At 42.8% G+C, this 15,331-nt stretch overlaps 1 non-coding gene across 1 annotated transcript; it reads right to left on the bottom strand.

The window, feature by feature from the left end:
• Window positions 1-13,892: 13,892 nt before the first annotated feature.
• Trnap-cgg (transfer RNA proline (anticodon CGG)) lies at window positions 13,893-13,967 on the bottom strand. The gene has a single exon. It is a non-coding gene; the product is annotated as a tRNA-Pro (tRNA).
• Between the last annotated feature and the right edge of the window lie 1,364 nt (window positions 13,968-15,331).

The raw sequence follows: 15,331 nt of genomic DNA, 5'->3' as shown, positions 1-15,331 counted from the left end.
CACATGAGCTTTGGTAGTCTGTACAAATCACTCATTATGCGACTGCCTTGACGTGCTACACAGTCGGCCGGGGTGGCCGAGCGGTTCTAGGCGCTACAGTCTGGAACCGCGCGACCGCTACGGGCATGGATGTGTGTGATGCCCTTAGGTTAGTTAGGTTTAAGTAGTTCTAAGTTCTAGGGGACTGATGACCTCAGAAGTTAAGTCCCATAGTGTTCAGAGCCATTTGAACCATTTGACGTGCTACAGCTCGCCTCGATAACTGAGTGGTCAGAGCGGCGGAATACCATGCAAAGGGGTCAGGGTTCGATTCCCGGTTGGGTTGGAGAGTTTCTCCGCTCAGGGACTGGGTGTTGTGTTGTCTTTATCATCAGCACATCTTTCCCATCGACACACAAGTGGCGTCAACTAAAGAGACTTACACCAACCGATAGGTCTACCCGACGAGAGGCCCTAGACACACGACGTTTCATTTTCACGTGCCACAACCTGGCAACACAGAGATAACGATCATTCACATAGGTTGCGCTTCTCTTCCCCCCAAAGAGAAACGTTATGCACTAAACGTATAGTCGTATTAGCATGTTTGCCTAATTAAATGGTTTTTCCCTTCGTAAAAAATGTGTAAAGTGACAAGCTGCAGTAACTGTTAAACATACACTGGGCGGCTTTTGCTACATGGAGACAAAATTCAGGAAACGATTTGTGAGATGATAAACAACATAGCGGCACATGGCCAGTAAGGTGTTACAAGGTAGGTAGTTACATTTGAAGATGGAGTTAATAAATATTCTTTGACACCACATGTTTCAATAACTGAAAGCACGCAGGCAGGTGGCAATTTTCTGTCTTTCCTAATATTTCAGCACCAACTGCAATTATGAAAGAATCTTGATTGCACAGCTCTTTATTAAATGTTATGCGTCGCGAAAAATCTTTGTCAGACGTAAGCTATAAAACACTGTAAATTAGAAATAATGAGAAATAGGTAACTCGTAGCAGTTAAATATGTGATAGTGAGAAACAATGTAACCGAAATTATTTCAATACTACACGTAGAAACCGTTTTAGGGTCAACGAACTCAGCACGCGGACGGTGCATTGTAGTTAAATTCTCATTTCATAAAGACTGTATATGTAGCGTGTTAAACCGTCAAAGAAGTAAAGTACACGACACATGGAGTAAGCAGTGCCGAAAGACAATTCACATCGACTGTCTCTGAAAAACAATGTAAGAAATTTTATGAAAGAAAATACATATTTTAAATGTCTTCTTTGGATAAAAATTAAATAGTATTTAAAAGCAAAACACTTCTCAGTGTGCTGCAAAATTATTTTTATGTAGTCACGAACCTGCTTTTGGCTTCTCGGGCCATCTTTACGTGACAAGTGAATGACAAACACAGGAAAATGATGTACGAATAACACAGATATTCTTTGTACAGCAGATAAAAAAATTACAAAGTGTTTACATTGGAAAGCATTACCATAATTACATCAACTAAAAAAGGAGATAAAAAAAGTTTTTATGTGGAGATGCATTAAACAGATGACGAAAAAACAATATGAATTTAAATTTCGAATTTAATATTTGAAACGAGAAGTTAATTAAAGAAAGGGAATAATGGAGAGTGGGCCTGATCTTTCAATACTAGGCTCCCATTCCGTGTCACGTGTTTGTTGATTTCCAATATTTCCAGTAGGGTCCGCTTTTTTTTGACAAAGTGTAAACCTTCACATTTTATATTGTATGTATGGTTTTCTGCTAAAAGATGGTCAGGAAAGGTCGAATCATTATTCCACAATTGCAAGATTCTATATGTTCACGTAGCCTAATTGCCACAGCTCTCCCTGACTCACCAAGATACAGTTTTTCACACTACTTGCAAGTGATTTTATATACACCACTCTGTGCTAAGGGTGGCATTTTGTCTTTGCTATTGAATAAAAGTTCTGATATGCTGTACTGTACTGTATTTTAACCGGGGACCTAGAAACGACGGAGAGGCTCCGTCCCCGCCGCAGCCGCAGTGTTCCACAACCCCACGACGACTACCGCAGTCCACTTCACCCCTCCGCCGCCCCACATCGAACCCAGGGTTATTGTGCGCTTCAGCCCCCGGTGGACCCCCCAGGGAATGTGTCACACCAGACGAGTGTAACCCCTATGTTTGCGTGTTAGAGTAATGGTGGTGTACGCGTACGTGGAGAACTTGTTTGCGCAGCAATCGCCGACGTAGTGTAACTGAGGCGGAATAAGGGGAACCAGCCCGCATTCTCAGAGGCAGATGGAAAACCGCCTAAAAACCATCCACAGACTGGCCGGTTCACCCGACCTCGACACAAATCCGCCGGGCGGATTCGTGCCGGGGACCAGGCGCTCCTTCCCGCCCGGAAAGCTATGCTTTAGACCGCACGGCCAACCGGCCGGGCTCTGATGTGTTACTGGCACTATAAAATGCATGTCTGTAGTTGCGAGACTAACTTTTCTGCAAGACTGTCTGAAATGTTGCCTGTATGTGGAATTTTGCACCGGGCTTTATAGCAAACGACTGCTGTCGGCGTGCGTCCAAGATGGGCTCAGCACCCGAAAGCCGGCTCGCGACTAAATAAATATAAATTTGCAATAGATTAGGAAGTACTAGCCATCTTAATATTATCATGTTCTGCGAAGCACCGACGGAAAACTCACTTAATGTTAAAATTGAAATGACAATAAAACTTGAACCGAAAAATGAAATTGACAGAGATGACTGGAACGGTGGTCTGCTCATTTAATATTAAAGACTACGACCAAGGTGTGGACGGGGCCAAGGAATTGACATACCAGACGTGATTTAACACATAAATAATTTATTCATAACATACAATACATAACACCAACTACGTAAATCCTGCTTCGATGCTTACAATTGCCCAAAATTGGAGGGCCACCATTTTCCAATTGGAAAGGCTAATTTAAGAAACTAAAACGACTATTATAATTTTTAAAAATAATAATGACACAACACATAAGTAAGCGCTAAGTGAACGCACTCTTAAATATTTAATTATTAATCACAATGCGTGGGTATACCACATTTAAATTCTCATTGCAATATAAAACATAAATACATGAATTCACAACACAGCATCGCTTCAAAATTTCTACCTGGACAACCTATGGTCCTAAAACTTTCGTATTACGTTCCAGCCAATCACATTAATAACTTACAAACACAGTTGGTAAAATACAAAGGTTTGCACTATAATCAATTTTAATAATCCAAAATCACTCAAAAAACAACATCAGAAGTTCTATACGGAGCATGCAAGCCTGTTTATACAATCATTCGGACCAAAATAAGCACGAGGGCCACCACAACAGAAGTGCGCTAGTTGCTTTTAGGGTAGGTGCTCCCATTAGCTTAATCACTGAGCGGATATTTACTTAAGCGACAGGTAAGATAGTTAATGGAATATAAGGTATTTCTAAAGTTTTTTTTTCCTTCCTCCCTTTTAACAAGGCTGTTTTAGTAAGGTGGAAATTACACTTTGAGGAGATGCAACAGAAATCTAGCGCGCACGCCTTCACGAGGACGCCATGCCACTACACACGTACTAAACTAGCCGCGTATGCACTGTTCAAGCCAAACATTAACAACACAATTCCATATTCCTGACACAGAAATAGTCGGGATCAAACTAAAACCAAAAATCCCAAGAGCGCAAGATCTAGCATAGCTTCAGAACAGATCTTACTTCATGCGGTTGCCTTCACAAATACAGGTATCGAAATGAAAACAAGAACGTGTAACAACATTCCCTAATCAGCACAATGTTCTTCTTTAGGTACCGGTAGCGCTAGACAACGCTGACATGCCAATGTTAACAAACCTCTAAGGCAACACCTTCCAACTGACAAGCCGAAACCAATGTGACCCCTTATCAGCTCCGTGACAGGACTCGAACCCCCAACTACTGTCAGTGCAACTCACTTAGAATAAATACACCGCAAATAGTATGGCGGGCACACATACCCAGGGATTAACAGAACACTAGACTGAACTAGAATTAACCTTAGTAATACAGCACTAGATCTTGGGCCGGCAGGTGTGGCCAAGCGGTTCTAGGTGCTTAAGTCTGGAACCGCGTGACCGCTACGGTCGCAGGTTCGAATCCTGCCTCGGGCATGGATGTGTGTGATGTCCTTAGGTTAGTTAGGTTTAAGTAGTTCTAAGTTCTAGGGGACTGATGACCTCCCATAGTTCTCAGAGCCATTTGAACCAACTAGATCGTGGGAGACAAGGAACTAACTCCCCACCCGAAATTCTGCAACCACAGGGCGGGAGGATGAACTACCAAAACATAGAAGTGCAATAGTACACAAATAACTACCAAAATACACCACTACACCGGTTAGCAACGATGCGTGGAGGAATCTGCACTGTCAGAATTGCACCAGTGAACAGAACAGAGGATTGCCACAGCGGTGGCCACAAAGCGGGAAAGACGACTGGATGAACTCAATCCCAAAGGACGATCAACTTAAAACATTCACACTTAACTTGTTTTCTACTTTCCCTCGGCGCACTTCGTCGTTTGTCCGGGACAGCTGTACACAATTTGAGCCGTCCCCAGTCGTCCCGGCAGACACCGACCCAGCCGAACTGCTCCCGGACTCAAACCCTCGCCGAAAGGCGGCTCCACCGCCCCATGGTGGTTACTGTTTGTTTGCCTCGGTCGACGCAGGCGATGATTAGACTGCCATCTGGCTCCCGCGGACAACCAGTGAAGAGCGGACAGAGGAGCCCAACCAAGCCGGCGTTCCTCCACGTGTAGAAGTGCGGGTTCGATAACAACACCCGTATGCGGAAGGCAGGATGTCGACCTCAGCAGAGCAGACATGAAGGCCACTGCGCGACAACCTCCTCCAGCGTGACCGCGCTCGCCTATAAATAGTAAAGTGAGTCAGTCGTGTTACCAACCTACGGTTTCTAAGTTCACCAAAGATAGAACTCGCAATCGATAGTGCATACATTACGGGCGGGAGTTCAAACGAAAGAGCTTCATAAAAGACCAACCCTGAACAACCGCGGAAAAACGAAATAGAAGGAAGCAATAAAAGACAGCAACGAGATGCTAGAGCCCGATCGCACCCAAACACTGTCGATTACCAAAAATATTGACTCCACACGACGCTCAGGAAACGAGCCGTGGAAAGATGGAAGTACACACTGCTCAATGACAGTTAAACGGTAATAAAACGTAGACCAATAATACATGAAGTTACGAAACGTATGCGATAAACGTATTATATATGACATAAAATGAGAGAAATACATATTAGTCTCTATCCGGCAAAAGCATCAAACGCGTTTTCTTTTTCAGTCCAGTAACTTATGCCTCAGAATGATTTTTCGAAACAAAATGCATAGCATTTAATAAAGAATTTTGCAATAATGATTTTTTGTGTCAAATGTGACTGGTTGCCTACCTGTACCATGGACGAATTTCTGGATCAAATAATACAAATGTTTTAGAGCCACACTGAAGAGGACAATGAGCTGGAGCACCAGCACATAGCAGCCACATTATCCGTAGTGCCACCAATGGCACGTCTTGGAGGAAGGGTTGAAGAGTGACCTGCAGGAAGTGCCGGTGAAAGCGTTGTGGAACCATGACTGATCCCAGGAAGCGGTCGTCAATTATTCTCGTCTATTCACTGCGCCTGAGCCGGTGCTGGAGGTTCGCTGCCAACATACCATGGAGGTTATCCGCAACTCACAAGTGGTTGTCCAGAAGTTTGGCGATACCGCCGCTCGTTGAAGTAGCCTTATCAGTGAATAAGGTGGATATCAAAAATTAAAAGAACGTGGTGGTATGTGGATGAATCAATGACAAAAACGTCGCAATACAGGCAAGTCTGTATGTAGTAAGGCCTTCAGGCGTTGTAAATGGTGCGGATAGTGCCAGTTATGATGGAGAATATTCTACAACGTCTGGGTTACCTCATGCTGGCAGGCCACGTGCATGGTGCTGTTACCACGGTCACTGTCAGAGGTCTTTTACCTCCTCCTTCTAGCTTGCAACGCATTTCAGGCCACATGTCTGAAATGGTAGTGAGCCGGCTGGAAGATGAAAAGGTTCTGGGACCAAAAGATAAAGTGCACTACATCAGTGCTTTATTAACACAAAAAATTAATCCTTGTAGAATGGGGAAATACACTTAAATATAACCCTTGAAATGCCTTGAAATGCCTGAGAGGAAGATAATAATTAAAAACAACAGGAGTCGCCCCATGCTGAAGGAACAAAAGGACATTATCGAATGTTTTAAGTACTGAGAAGCTGCTAAAAGATTGCTCATCGCACTACGGTGTTGTTCGTTAGTAGATTATTCAAGAACATTAACTGAGTATAATTAGTAATCGCAAAAACGGCTTAAGACCCAATAATAAGTCTCTGTCTTGACGAAACCATTTCACGTATTCCCTCGGCCGTAGAACCACTTTACTGGTAACATATACCAAACGTAAGTGGACGGAATTACACTTCAGTGAACCTTACTAGCATTTATGACAAAGCAGGGGTAACCAAATTAATGGCCGACGGCTGTGTAACAGCTTTACAATTGGTGAAGATGCTTCAGGATTTGTAGAAATTTGTAACCATTTTAGAGGATTTTAAGCTTAAACACAGAGAGGTTTCCTGCACAGTAGCCGAGAGAAACATCATGTTAATCTTATACTAAAGATCATGTCTAGATTATGTTGCTTAGATTTACTCAAACGGGTTTTAGAAGACATCAGTTGCGTTAAACCATCTAGAACTGACATGTAAAGCAGCAAAGCAAACCAAGCGCCTTAGATTCAAATGTCACAGGAAAATAAACAGCGGCAATGTACATACAGAGTTGGATTTAACTAAAGCCGGTGGGCCGCAGCAGTAAATAAACAATTACCACACAGGCGGATAGTTTGGGTAATGGCAAATGACAAGTAATACGCGCTTGGTGTGATCAACTGGCGAGCTGCCTTACCAAAAAACGAAGGGCATTCAATAAGTCATGCAGCACATTTATTTTCTGGTACAATTTCGATTCAAAAAATGAGTAATTTGTTGTGCGACATCTTGGAATATTCCCGCTTCAGCTTCTATATGAAGTTCTTCTTCATGAAGTTCTGACTGTTGGCGGCGCTATGCGTTGCCTCCAAAAGCCGGTCTGTAACGCAGATCCGTTCCGAGGAGAGAGATATCGTTGAGTTCGTTTTGTTGGAAAAGGAGAGAATCGCATATATTCATACGTGCTTGCAGAATGTCTGCAGAGACCTGGCAGTGAACTAAAGCACGGTGAGTCGTTGGGCGAGGTATCATCATCGCAACTTCGTCTCGCAAACCTGTCCGATGTCCTGCGGGCTGGCCAGAGGCACACAGCAGTGCTACACTCATGAAATCGACTTCAGCATCTTCATCGCCAAGAAACTTCAAACGAACTTGTCCATGACAACACAAGGCCTCACACGAGACTGCGCACCTGGGAGGAGCTCAGAAAAAAATTGATTGGACTGTTCTTCCTTAGCCACCCTATAGCGCTGATCTCGCACCTGAATTCCATCTGTTTCGCCAAATGAGAGATGCTGTCCGTGGGAATCAGTGCATTGAACATGGGGGGGGGGGGGGTTATTGACGCAGCAAGACATTGGCTCTGACGTTGGTCAGTAGAGTGGCGCCATGCGGTTACACCCGCGCTCCCAGTAAGGTGGAGTAAGTCCGTCGCACTGAATGCTAAAAAATAGGGTTTGTAGACAAAAGAGTGGGAAATAATAAGAATCGTGAATAAAACGATCTTGCTTTCCGAAAAAAAGTGTTGCATTATTTATTGAACGCCCCTCGCACGTTACCATTTCCATAAACGTATTACAAAATCATTAGGCGAATATCGTCAGATTGACGAAAGAATGAAATGAGGTCCCTGATAAATAATTAAATAATGGCAGATCCGTCCTGTAAAACACACACAGGCCGAGCCGTTCTTGGTGTTTCAGTCCGGAACCACACGACTGCTATGGTCGCAGGTTGGAATCCTGCCTCGGGCATGGACATGTGTGATGTCCTTAGGTTAGTCTAGGGGACTGATGACCTCCGATGTTAAGTCCCATAGTGCTTAGAGCCATTTGAACCATTTCTTTTTTGTTAAATTTAAACCAGTGCGTAACATAAATTCGATAAGTTCTGAAAGCGTTAAATTGTGTACTAATAAAATACGGGAGGCCATGATTAAAGCCAGTTGGGCAAGCGATGAGCGCTAAACACTATTCTAATGAAAAGCCGAAACCATCAATGAGTTAAAGTCTGGTGAGCATAGAACAAACACCATCTGCACATAACACAAGTCACTAAACAATATGTGAGGCAGGTAGTTTACAGTTCACCTTAACAGTAAGTACCTTGAACATTACCTTAATGAAAGGCAATACACTGTTAGGAAGCCTCGTAAGCATGACATAATAGACTAAGGGAAGTTAATGACGTAAAGTGCATCTTGTACACACAACGTGCGAGCCACACAGCTTATTAACGTGGGGAGTAGACAACTAAACTTGTAATTCAATACACGTTCGCCAAAAATCGCAAATACTTGCACAGGAAAACTGCCAGACACGCCCAACTATCTAAACATACACGAGTACCTTTGCCTTACGACGGCAGACCGGAGCAACGGAGCAACAAGTAAGTAGGCCCCTAAGGAACCAGGATGCAGAGGTTCACTCATAACTCGAGAACAAAATTCTACTTCACATCCAGTTCTTCCGACGGTTAGGCATGAGTCCTCAGATCCATCCTGTCTGAGCATCCTCCTCCCCTCCCCCCACCCCTGATTTCCTATGTCTTGTATGGATTTATTCGGCTAGGCCTTGAACGGTAGATCCTAGAGTTGATCTGTAATTTTTATAAAAGAAATAAAAAAAAAATATATTAGCAGTGTTTCCTCTTGATTTCTCTGTAGTATTTTCTATACTAACACTCAAGAAAAATAATTTCTACTGTTTAGAAAAGTCCCCCCCCCCCCCCCACTCACACACATATCTTCCATTGTATATGTGGAATTAATGGTGTGATAAACTTTTAATCTCCATGTTTAAGAGGAACTGTTATATGATTCAAATGGCTCTGAGCACGATGCGACTTAACTTCTGAGGTCATCAGTCACTTAGAACTTAGGACATCACGCACATCCATGCCCGAGGCAGGATTCGAACCTGCGACCGTAGCGGTCACGCGGTTCCAGACTGAGGCGCCTACAACCGCACGGCCACACCGGCCGGCGAACTGTTATAATAGACCCATATTTTAGTATAGGATACAGTGTGAGATTAGCTTGTTTGTTACACGCACTGAATATGAAATTTTGCCATGTATCATTTTGTGAGCAGAGATAAAGTTAGTGAACTGCTTAAAATTATTATAGTTAAATGCTTTAAAATATTGGTATGCCGGAGCACCACTGAAATAATTTGACAATTCAGAGGCAGTATACAGATTAGCTCGCTGTTTTCAATGAGTTACTTGCGGTGTGGGTGAGTGGCCTTGTATGTAAAAACGGTATTCCATTTGAGTCCATAGATATATCACGGCACCTCACTGAACAGATATCTGAATGTTGTACAGGGCTAGTTGAATTTAGTGAAACTAAACTTCTAATTTTTGTTGTTTATATGTCTCGTAACTCTGACTTCATAGCGCTTCTGATCAAGGTAGAGAGGGTTCTTGGTTCACTTTCTAGGAAGTACCAGATATTAGTTATATGTGATGACTTCAGTATAAATTTTTTATATCATGGTGCAAGAAAAGGACTTCGGTAAATCTCCTAAATTCATATAATCTCATGCAAATTGTGTTTTGTTTCCAACTAGAGTACAGGGGAACAATAGCACAGCCATAGACAATATTATTATTCATTCCTCATTACTAGATGGGCATTTTGTTAGTAAAAAGGTGAATGGCCCTTCAGATCATGATGCACAAATTTCAACACTAAAAGGCTTTTTTACTCAAACAAATTTCACCTACAGTTAGAAACTATGTAGGAAAGTTAATCCAACGGCAATAGACAGTTTTTTAAACTCAGTAGTAAAGCCGCTTTAGAAAAAGGGAGAAAGGGATAATGTAGAATGTTATAGACCTATTTCTATGCCATCAGTGTTTGATAAAGTTATTGAAAAGGCTGTGTATGAAAGGATAATTGATCATTTTGTATCACACAATTTGTTATCAAATGCAGAGTTTGGCTTTAGAAGCCGTTTAACAACTGAAAATGCTATATTCTCTTTTCTCTGTGAGGTACTGGATTGGTTAAAGAAAAAGTTTAGGACGCTAGCCATATTTTTTAACTAAGGCGTTTGATTGTATTGATCACAAAATATTGCTCCAGAAGTTGGATCATTACAGAATACAGGGAGTAGTTCACAACTGGTTCACCTCCTACTTTAGCAACAGACAGCAAAAGGTAATTATTCACAGTTTTGAGAATGGCTGTGCTGTCCAGTCTGAGTGGGGTACAGTCAAGAGGGGGGTGCCCCAGGGATCAGTGTTGGGGTCACTCCTGTTCCTTGTTTATATAAATGACATGCCTTCTAGTATTACAGGTAACTGCAAAATAATTCTCTTTTCTGATGATAACTAGCTTGGTAGTAAAGGATGTTGTGTGCAACATTGGTTCTGTTTCAAATAGTGTAGTTCATGACATAAGCTCATGGCTTGTAGAAAATAAACTAACGCTAAATCACATTAAGACTCAGCTTTTACAGCTTCTAACACACAATTCAACGAAACCCGACATTTTAATTTCACAGAATGGGCATATGATCAGTGAAACTGAACAGTTCAACTTTCTAGGTGTTTAGAGAGATAGTCAACTGTCGTGGAAAACCCACGTCCAGGATCTTGTTTTAAGACTTAATGCTGCCATTTTTGCTATTCGAACGTAATCTGAAGTTAGTGATCGTTCGACACGAACGTTAGTCTACTTTGCTTATTTTTATCCGCTTATGTCGTATGGTATTATACACTACTGGATATTAAAATTGCTACACCAAGAAGAAATGCATATGATAAACGGGTATTCATTGGACAAATATGTTATACTAGAACTGACATATGATTACATTTACACACAATTTGGGTGCATACATCCTGAGCAATCAGTACCGAGAACAACCAACTCTGGCCGTAATAACGGCCTTGATACGCCTAGGCATTGAGTTAAACAGAGCTTGGATGGCGTGTACAGGTACAGCTGCCCATGCAGCTTCAGCACGATACCACAGTTCATCAAGAGTAGTGACTGGCGTATTGTGACGAGCCAGTTGCTCGTCCACCACTGACCAGACGTTTTAAATTGGTGAGAGATTTGGAGAATATGCTGGCCAGGGCAGCAGTTGAACATTTTCTGTATCCAGAAAGGTCCGTACAGGACCTGCAACATGCGGTCGTGCATTATCCTACTGAAATGTAGGGTTTCGCAGGGATCAAAAAATTGGCTCTGAGCACTATGGGCCTTAACATCTATGGTCATCAGTCCCCTAGAACTTAGAACTACTTAAACCTAACTAACTTAAGGACAGCACACAACACCCAGTCATCACGAGGCAGAGAAAATCCCTGACCCCGCCGGGACTCGAACCCGGGAACCCGGGCGCGGGAAGCGAGAACGCTACCGCACGACCACGAGCTGCGGACTCGCAGTGATCGCATGAAGGGTAGAGCCACTGGTAGTATCACATCTAAAATGTAGCGTCCACTGTTCAAAGTGCCGTCAATGCGAACAAGAGGTGACCGAGACGTGTAACAAATGGCATCCCATACCATCACGCCGGGTGATACGCCAGTATGGCGATGATGAATACACGCTTCCAATGTGCGTTCACCGCGATGTCGCCAGACACGGATGCGACCATCATGATGCTGTAAACAGATCCTGGATTCTTCCGAAAAAATGACGTTTTGCCATTCGTGCACCCAGGTTCGTCGTTGAGTACACCATCGCAGGCGCTCCTGTCTGTGATGCAGCGTCAAGGGTAACCGCAGCCATGGTCTCCGAGCTGATAGTCCATGCTACTGCAAACGTCGTCGAAATGTTTCTGCAGATGGTTGTTGTCTTGCAAACATCCTCATCTGTTGACTCAGGGATCGAGACGTGGCTGCACGATCCGTTACAGCCATGCGGATAAGATGCCTGTCATCTCGACTGCTAGTGATACGAGGCCGTTGGGATCGAGCACGGCGTTCCGTATTACCCTCCTGAACCCACCGATTCCATATTATGCTAACAGTCATTGGATCTCGACCAATGCGAGCAGCAATGTCACGATACGATAAACGGCAATCCCGATAGGCTACAATCAGACCTTTATCAAAGTCGGAAACGTGATGGTAAGCATTTCTCCTCCTTACACTAGGCATCACAACAACGTTTCACCAGGGAACGCCGGTCAACTGCTGTTTGTGTATGAGAAATCCGTTGGAAACTTTCCTCATGTCAGCACGTTGTACGTGTCGCCACCGGCGCCAAACTTGTGTGAATGCTTTTAAAAGCTAATCATTTGCATATCACAGCACCTACTTCCTGTCGGTTAAATTTCGCATCTGTAGCACGTTATCTTCGTGATGTATCAATTTTAATGGCCAGTAGTGTATAAACACCTGAGGATGGACGCAAGCCCGAAACCGGTCCTGTGAGAAATAAATAACCTTTTATTGTGACTGGTAGCGGATATTTTTATACGCCCTATAAAGGAACAGTCACTTAGGTCGACAGCATCCACTATGGATCAAATTCATTATATGTCGATGATATTTTTCCGAGAGTATGATGGTACGTATCCAGTCCTATGGATTATACACACCAACATGAATAGTAGTTTGGTTGTCATTTCCCGCAATAGTTTCATAAATTCCGATAAAATGTTATCGGTCTCTTCTGATATATTCGATCTCATGTCCTGCAGAGCTCTTCTAACTCTAATGATGGATCCCCTATGTCTTCCTTATCGACTCCGATTTCTTCTTCTGTCAAGTCATCAGACAAGTTCTCCCACTAGTAGAGGCCTCCAGTTTATTCCTTCCATCTATCCGTTCATTATCCTGAATTTAACAGTGGAATTTCCATTGCTCTCTTAATGTTACATCCCTTGCCTTTAATTTCACCGAAAGCAGTTTTGACTTTCAGGAATATTGAGTCAATCCTTCCAACAAACGTTTCTTTTTCGATTTCTTCATATCTTTCCTGCATCCATTTCGCATTGGCTGCGCTGTACTTCGTATTTGCTCACTCGTAAGTGATTTAAACTGCTGTATTATTGGCTTTTCTTCAACATTTATGTACTTCCTTCTCTTTCTGATCAACTGACATATTTCCCCTCTAAGCCAAGCTTTCTTCGCAGTAACCTACCTTGTACCTATATATGACGGCCCAGCGTCTGTGATTGCGCTTTTAGAGATGTCCAGTCCTCTTCAACCTAACTTCCTACTCTGTCATACCTCACTGCAGCATCCACATCCCCAGCGAACTTCAAACATGTCCCATGAGTCCCGAGTTCTGTTACGCGGTAGAAATGTATTACAGACAAATGTAAAAAGTCCTCTCTAGCGAGGGGAAGCCAGGCCAACGCTCCGTGTCGCAATAAAAACAGCTAACAGGTACAAAGCAGCATTGCGTAAAATGGAACAAACTCGGAAGGGACTACCTCACTTCATGCGAGCAAGAAGCTTGCTGTAACTGTAAACTTAACAACATGGCCTAAGCGAACAAAGGGCATCACATTATTGTAACAGCTCTGCTTGATTTCGTCACAGGGAGTAAAAATTTCACAAGAACACCTATCATGAACTTCCTGGCAGATTAAAACTGTGTGCCGGACCGAGACTCGAACTCGGGACCTTTGCCTTCCGCGGGCAAGTGCTCTACCAACTGAGCTACCCGAGCATGACTCACGCCCCTTCCTCACAGCTTTTCTTCTGTCAGAACCTCGTCTCTGGCACACAGTTTTAATCTGCTAGGAAGTTTCATATCAGCGTACACTCCGCTCATTCTGGAAACACCTATCAGCTTGCTCATGTACGAAAAAGCAACAAGCTGAAGCCCTGAAAGCCCATCTTACGGCATAGACAGTGGTGAAGAGTACTCATGAAACAGGAAAAGTACGCCATATTCGCTCATCGCCGGTTCAATATTATGACGTTGTAGTAAGGGAGAGGCAGGATAAGGCAAAGATTGTCGATGGGGCCAAAATCAGCTAACATTGGCCACATTAGACACATACACTTTATTTGAGGAAATAATTTTCAACAATCATTTTAAAGGAATTTACTACAGTGACAACTAAAGGCCTTACTAAGAAAGAATTCAGAATTATTTGTCGGATGAAGTCCACAAGCAACTTCAGAATACTCAACAGCTGAAGGCCTGAATTACAAGTGAGGAAGGCAGTTACACGTTAGAAAATACTAAGATATTTTCTTCTTAAACAATCAAAAACTGAACAAGCTATATTAACGACTGAAGGCCTTCTTAAGAAAGAATTGAAAACTATTTGTCGGCTGAAGGCCACAAGGTATGTTACATAAAATCAACGGCTGAAGACCAGATTAAGAAAGAAACTTCAAAATTATTCGTCGGCTGAAGGCCGCAAGGAATTTCAATGTACTCAACGGCTGAACGCCTGAATTACAAGTGAGGATGGCAATTAACGTTAAAAAAAACTAAAATATTTTTTAAACAATCTTAACAAACTAACATGCTATAGTGACGGCTGAAGCCCTTATCAAGATAGAATTGAAAATTATTTGTCGGCTGAAAGCCACAAGCAATGTTACAAACAATTAATGGCTGAAAGCCTGATTAAGAAAGAATTCAAAATTATTTGTCAGCTGAAGGCCCAAGCAATTTCAGAATACTGAACGACTTCAGGCCTGAATTACAAGTAAGGAAGGCAATTACACGTTAAAAATACTAAAACCTTTTTAAACAAACTGTAACAAGCTGTAGTGACGGCTGAAGGCCTGAATTACAAGTGATGAAGGCAATTACACAGTAAAACATTAAGGTAAATTTCAAACAACTATGACACCTTAACCAAGTAAGACAGAGTGATCCACAGACAGTGCGCCATGGATCGACCTGAGGAAGGTCACTACAGCTGTGCAAGTGATGAGACTGGCAGCCAACAGTAATGTTCACCTAAGGAGGGCAACTCAAACCAGAGACGGTTTAAACGCCGATCAACCCTCTTACCAAATCCACCTAACGCCGGATAACCAGTACAACGATGGAATAATTCAGGCGAGGGAG

The sequence above is a fragment of the Schistocerca nitens genome, chromosome 2 (assembly GCF_023898315.1).
Source record: "Schistocerca nitens isolate TAMUIC-IGC-003100 chromosome 2, iqSchNite1.1, whole genome shotgun sequence".
Taxonomy (NCBI): Eukaryota; Metazoa; Arthropoda; class Insecta; order Orthoptera; family Acrididae; genus Schistocerca; species Schistocerca nitens.
This window is presented reverse-complemented; position numbering and strand designations above follow the sequence as displayed.